Below are 7,698 nucleotides of genomic sequence, written 5' to 3'. Positions count from 1 at the left end.
GATCCGGCCCGTTAAAAGCCTCCCACTTTCTGGGCCAAATCACGGCCCAGATCAGGTTCGGTCCTTTAAGAGGCTTTGGGCACAATTATGGCCCATATCTGATTCGGCCCGTCAACTGGACGCTATGCTTTTGGGCCCACTTGCTAAAGGCCCATTTAGTAATTCGGCCTGGTATTAGTTTCGGCCTGTTAAGGGCCCATTTAACACTTCGGCCCTATATTAATTTCGGCCTGTTAAAAGCCCGTCATATAGTTGGGCCTAACTACGGCCCGGTTTGCATTTGGCCTGCTCGCAGCCGATATCTGATTGGGCCAAACAAGGACCGAGACAACTTTGGTCTGTTAAAAGCCCGTGAATAGATTCGCACAATCATGGGCCGTGGTCCATTTCAGGCTGCCGCCGGCCCGTGAGCTATTCGGCACGTTTCAGGCCCAGCCTACTTCTCAGCCTCCTAAAAGCCCATTGAGTTTTCTTGCAAAAAGAGGGTTGGGGGTTACTCGGCCTATTAAAGGCCTGAATCTAATAGTGGGCTAGTTTGACGGGGCTCATCATGCGGATCATACATCGTGATTGCATGACGGCCCGATTATGTACCATAATTTTACGGTTTGGCCGGTTTACTGCGAAGACATGATATATATATATATATATATATATATATATATATATATATATATATATATATATATATATATATATATATACAGTAAAATAACTGCAGCATCGTGAATAAGAAAAAACCTAGACTATACAATAAAGAAATTACGGCATATTACATCCACTGGGCATCAAAGTTCGCCACTATGGTAATAAAGCACAAGCAGAAACGGATTACATACACTAGGCATCAAAGATCGCCACCAGTGCAAATAAACACGCTGACAAAATAATATACAAAACCGACAGCACTTCAATAGAGTTCAAGAAAGGTTAGCCCTGCTGGGGAGCTACAGCGCAAGCAGCTGAGCAAGATGATGAGACTGCGCTTGTTCAACACTTATATCTTCCTCACTCTGAAAAATAAACAAGCAGATAGATGATAGGTTTTGCACATAAAAGTATCAGTGCTGACAATTGATCACATTTCTTACTAACGAATAAAGTGACACAGTTTAAAATTGCATTAACACAATATGGTATTGTTCAGGTCAAGACATGGCAGGAATTGACATTGTGAAGGAGTTGGCAGCTTCACGACACCACTGGATTACAGATCAAGAACTCATAAGTATCAATGGTTAGTGTGCTATCAATTTATCCCATTTCAGATTGGCAAATAAAGAGGCGGTTTAAATAATAGTAGAATGATATGACATTGTTCATAGTTAAGACATTGCAGAATATGACATTGTCCTGTAGTGGGTAGGTTCACCACACCACTGGATTACGGATGAAGAACAGAAGCATACATGCAATGCAAAAGAAGATCACTTGCTCTGTATAGTTTAATTTACATGGTATGAAGAAGGAACTTGGTTGCACAACTGAAAACTTAAATTGAGAAGGACAAACTTTTGTTTATGAACTACATAATAAACTTTAAACATGCAATTTGATGCAAACACCAAAAATAAACAGCTGTTGCAGTCATGCCTAACCAAATATACACAACAAAGTTTGAAGGCTTGAGAAGGACAAACTTACATTACTGGTGAAGACAGGCTCTATAAAGCCCTTGTCCATGCTGATGGGGGGGGGCAATTCAAGAAGTTTAGCACAGAATGTTCTTCATAAGCATTGCCTTTATTCTACATTTTGTTAAGAGTAAATATAGATGTGATAATATATGAAAAAAATGGAGAATATTTAAGATAAGATGAAGAGTGATGCTACATAACCAAGTAGCTATAAATGTATGTGCAATGATACAGGCAAACGGCACAGCCAAGAGCAATGCACAGCTAAACTTCTTCAGTACCAACCTTATGGTAAGAGTAAATATAGATCTGATGTGTAGAAAATGGAGGGCAAAGGAAAATAAGCTGCAGAGTGATGGTACATGAACAACTACCTGTCAATATAAGTACACTGATAAAGGACAGCATGTACTTACAAGAACAATGCAGAGATAAAAAAATTCATTGGCATTGGATATATTCTACACTAATGTAACCATTCATACAGATCAGATAATTTGGAGCGAACAATTGATAAGCAAGCTATCATGCATACTGCTGTCACATAATGAACCAGGTATGTATGCAAGTACAGTGATACAGGACAATATGTACTAACAAGAGCAAAGTAGCGGGCAGCATATTTGCGATATCCTGTCATTCTTTTCAAACCGGAATTCTTCTTCGAGCTAATTTCCTGCAAAAAAGATCCGTAAGGCACATGCGGAAAAGTAGAAGTTCAAATTGTCATGTGATTTCATAGATAGTACCTCATCCTGGGAACGAGACCAGTGCATAACAAGGTTTTTCCATTCAATGTCTTCTAAATTTAGCACATGAGACTTCACCGGAAATTCGTTTATAGACTTGCCATCAAAGTGTGATTTCCTCAGGTAACACCGATACTGTTGCAATGCTTCCTTGAAAAGCACAAGCAAGCTTTGCTTGTCATGACTATCCAGATTGACCCTCACCTAGTTACAACAATGTAATGTAAATCATTGATGTGTTTGATCAGTAGAAAACAGGAAAATAATAACCATGAATAATAGCACTTACACGTAAGTTGGACAGGAAGATGTGAAAATGGTGTTTGTCTTCACTATAATCTTCCCATGATGGGAATATATGCACGTAGTCCCTAACAACATTGAAAGCATTGTCTTTTAAACTGGGAATAAATGGAATGGGATTCCAATCTGCAGGAATTGGCCATCTCTGCAGTTGGGATAGGTCTTCGGCCGGTGTACTTGCTGTACTTTTTGCTGGAGTGGGATTTTTCTGTGGTACGACTGGTGCTATGTCAAATGAAACTGGTATGCCCTTTGCTGGAGTGCAGGTCTTGTGTGGTGGGGCTAGTGGTGTGGCCAGTGAAGTATGGGTACAGTCTGCTGGAGTCGGTCCTATGTTTTGTGTCACTGGTTGTACAGCCAATATAAGTGGGGCGCTGTCTGATTTCTCCGGCACCACCATGTTTTTCAAGGACTTTGCTGGTGCTCCTTCAGGTTCGGCAATCACCCTCTTCCTTTTTGATGTCTGATGCACAAGAACAACATTTGAGTGGAAAAACATGGTATGACGACAGATGGAATATGTATTGATAATGGATGGGCATAGCATCTCAAGTTATATGATGAGTAAACTAAGCAGATGGTGGTGCAACAAAGTAGAAGAAATGCAAGACAACATATGCAAGATACGCGCAATCAATAAAACCTTGCCAAATTAGAACAGACACCTTGATGGGTGAACAGGACAGGCCATCTGCCTTTGACTCCTCGAGATTAGAATAGTCATTAGAATGATATTCTGAACAAGAATCAACAGGTGGGGAGCGTACGAGTTTCATTGCTTCCAGAATGGCACTCAATGCCTTGGTGCCAATTTTGTAAGTCATTGCAGTGTTCCACAATATTCTTCTGATGCGCGGATTCTGATATTCACTGTAATTGCGTATAATATCTGAGAACCATGAAAACATAAATAGTTGTGAGATTATCTTTGTAATGCAGATGATATTCTAATATAGGGGCGCCCCTGTAAACACTTATGTGCTATCACTGGATTCTGATGAGAGAGCTCATGTGTGCTGTAATATCGTGCGTGCATTTATATAATCTGGCACAAGTACACACAAAAATAGGCTCCAGAAGTAAGGATAGCTGGCAGATGATAGGTTCATAATATACTATATAGAGAGTTTATTGCCAAACCATGATAACAAGAGCACACATCAACTAGGCAGATCATAGTGTACATAACAGGGGTACACCATAACCACGATATATAAATCGGGAAAGTGGAACTGGCTTGAAAATACGGTGTTGTATTGCTGCTAGTAATTGAAAGCCTATCGATCACGTATAGTCCAGCACTATCGAACATGGTAAAGAAGAGCAAGCAGATTTTGGATAATAAAATGTTGGTTGCGCAGTGCTCACACATGAAGAACCAGAGTGCATTAAGAATGCAACTCCCAGCTGTCTCTCGACCATTTCAGGTGGTTGGATGAAGATCCTACGTCTCCTAACCCTTCTTCTTCCTCGTCTCTGATTCTTCCCATACAAAACACCGCGCGGGCCGCCGGCCAGACCACCGGCCCCCACCGCCTGTGTTCCTCCACCATCCCCACCCCCCACCCGCGTCGAGTTTTCTTCATTCGGCGAGGCCCCACAACCACCCGAGCCCCTTGGATCGCACCGACGAACTCCGGCGAGCTCTGAAAAATCGACTGACCCAATTTTGAAATTTAGTCTACTGTGATTTAACTAGTGTGGAATATAAAACGGGAAAACCATAAACATTGGGAGTATAGTGTTGAGCATGCCATGGCGGATCTGAAGGTGCAAACCGGACAAAGGCAACTTCGCAACCAAGATAAGAAATCAGAGTAAAGCAGTGGTGATCTATTTTCTTGCTGCGATAAATAAGTTGAGCACATATGAAAGAGTACCGCCTCTGGTGCAGCGCCGTGTACGCATCTGGTGAGAATTTGACGGTGCTGCGGTAGCGATGGCTGTTGGCGGCGTGGAAGCAGATCTAGGAGGGTAGACGGTGGTGGCGGGGCGCGGTGGACGAGACAGTCGTAGGAGCGGCGTCAGCAAGGTGGACGACGGCGGGGATGAAGCGAGAGGACGGGATGCAAGGATCTCGGTCTGAAGGTGTGGATGAGAGAGGTTGATCTCTTGTAATGGATGGCGGCATCGGGGTATCAGCTCCGGCATGGTGGAGGAGGACGACGGTGGATGGGGTTGCGGACGGTGGCGGACGAAGGAGGGTGGGGTGGAGAGGGTGTCTTGGCGCCCACGGAGTACGAATGGGGAAAAGGGAGGTAGAGAGGAAGGGGGAACCATGTATTCAGGGCACGCTTGTCTCAAATGCGAGGAAATTTACAAACTTAGCCCCCATTTCAAATTTCAACTACATCACAGCAACATTAGTCGGTTGGGGATAGGACGGTAATCTCGCATACACCGAATATTTGCCGACAAGAGTTTGTTTTTGGTGCCCACCGTGCATGAATATGAATCAGGGAGGGAGTCGATTTCGGCTGAGGGCACACTGTGTTTTGGCGCCCACCGTGTATGAATCCGGGTGAGAGGCGGTTACGTCATGTTTGGGTGAAATTACAAACCTACCCCTATCGAAACCTATAGAACTCCATCAGATAGGCTTTGCGCGGCAGGGATAGGCAGTAGTGATTTCCATCTCGCAGATTTTGGTTTCGGGCGGTTACTGTGACTTTCCCTGCTTCGTTCAAATTTTGCACAGTGCACGTTTACCGTGCCAACTCAATTCGAATCCCTTTTGTATTCTACTATTTTTTTTCGGGCGGGATCCATTTTCAATTGGAATTACATTCTATATACATCATTTTTTTACATATATACTTTCAAAAGCACAACACCATTTATACATAAATATGGTTTACAAATGGCATGATCTCAGATTCATAAGGTTGTATCCATCAATTTGGATTTTCAAATATTTGAAACCACTTTATGTTGAAATCCAATGTATGCATTCGTCGCTAACTGTCTCCAATTAATGTGTGTTTCATGCGGGTTTTTTTAACTTCTCAAACATATATAATGTGTCACACACACGCAACATATAGTGTAATCTTGTTTAGACATTAATTGCATATAAACCATGCATTGTTTGTAATTGAAGAATCTATGGATCACCAATATTGATAAACTATATAACATTACACGTGTGCCCAAATTCAAATGAATATGCATGTTTGATACACCAATTTTCATTATGATATTATCGATGTCCTGATCTCCAGTTTAAATATTTGAATCACCTTTAATCCAGATATTCGTCTCATATAGGTATCACTCATGCTTATATAGGACTATCTCTTTGGACCTATATGCGTTCATCGTCTCTCAGGCATCTCTCGTGCTACATGTATTTTGACAATGATCTTTTATCTTCGTAACATACTGACGGTACTCTCTCCATCGACCTTCATCACTCTATCTCTCTCTAAGTATATCTCGCTCCCTGCTATGTGTCTCTAGCTATGATTCTCCATGTGGAATCTCTTTCTCTCACACAAACACAAAACTTTGTCTCCCGGGGTCTCATTTCTCTCAAATATTCCCATGTGTGCCACTCGCACACCCCTCATACAGAGATGTCTTTCGCTCCTTAGATATGAGAACCTACGACTCTTCCTCTTCAATATCTCTTTCTCACACACAAACACAAATTGTGTCTCCCAGGGTCTCATATTTCTCCATTGTTCTCTTGTATGTCGCTCAAACACACCCTCTCTCCCTAGAGATATCTTGCGTTCCCTCATATGTCTCTCTAGCTATCACTCTCCTTGTGAAATATCTTTCTCTCTTGCAGACACAAAACTCCGTCTCTCTGGATCTCATTTCTCTCTGATATTTGTTTGTATGTGACTCACATGCACCCTCTCTCTATCGCTCTCACACCCACACACATAAGCCAGCCTTCTGATCCACTCGACTCATATCTCTAGCGCACACTAGCTAGCATCTTTATCTTTCTATTTATCTGTTTCTCCATCAACCTTCTTTCTCGCCCTCACTCTTGATTCCTATCACGCACACTACATATGTTTCTATCTACATGCATGCAGTCAAGTGCTCGCTCACACACATATATAACTTCACCCTTTGAACCACCCGACGGTCATCTCCGACACCCAAACTAACGGATGTCTCTCTAGGTAGCATCTCCATTCTGTATCTATCTGTAGTTTCTCCGTCAACATTTCTTTCTCGCACGGAGTCTTGCTTCCTATCACCCACACTATATATGTATATCCATACATATGCATTTATAGGTTGATCTCTTTTGCACAACCGTTGCGCCTCACCCCCTCTGCTCGCCACAGATGCATGCTCCAGCCCACGCCACTATCTCTTAAAGACAAAAACACATGCTAATTGTCAGGCCTTCTTCCCTGCATTCTCACATGCATGCATATTGTCATACCGATCCGTCTGTCCCATGTCGTTGATCTTAGGACTTATGTCTTCTTTCTTTTATCTCAATCATGTGTGCGCGCATACACACACATCCCACGTATACATGTATACCTCTCACACATGCACGTTCAAGGTCTCTATGTCTCCATACGTAGTTAATTACTGTCAATCCTAACGCCACATCGAATCGCTCTCCTCTTTTGTGCACATAACTTCCGTCTGGATGGGCAAAACACACACTCACACTTAACAATCTCCTTCTAGCTACCCCCCGCCCCCGCCCCGCGCGCCTCTCGCTCTTCCCCTATATCCCCGAAACCAATAAGACCATCCCTTTGTTTAATTCCCGCCTACCTGCACCATCGATATATAGTAGTCTTTCGTGGTGTCTCTCGAACAAACACGTTCTCTCGATGTCGACTCCTCTCACGCGCATGCACCTTCTCTTCCCTCCTACGAGCATTTTCTCTCTCGCACCCCATCATTGGTGGTCTCTGCCATACACATCACCTCTCTATGATGAAGCCATGCACACTTAAATTACATCCGCCACAGAGGACCCCAGGACACACACACACACACACACACACACCCACACACACACTAAG

This window comes from Triticum dicoccoides, chromosome 3B (genome assembly GCF_002162155.2).
Source record: "Triticum dicoccoides isolate Atlit2015 ecotype Zavitan chromosome 3B, WEW_v2.0, whole genome shotgun sequence".
Classification (NCBI taxonomy): Eukaryota; Viridiplantae; Streptophyta; class Magnoliopsida; order Poales; family Poaceae; genus Triticum; species Triticum dicoccoides.
Note: the sequence above shows the minus strand (reverse complement) of the source record.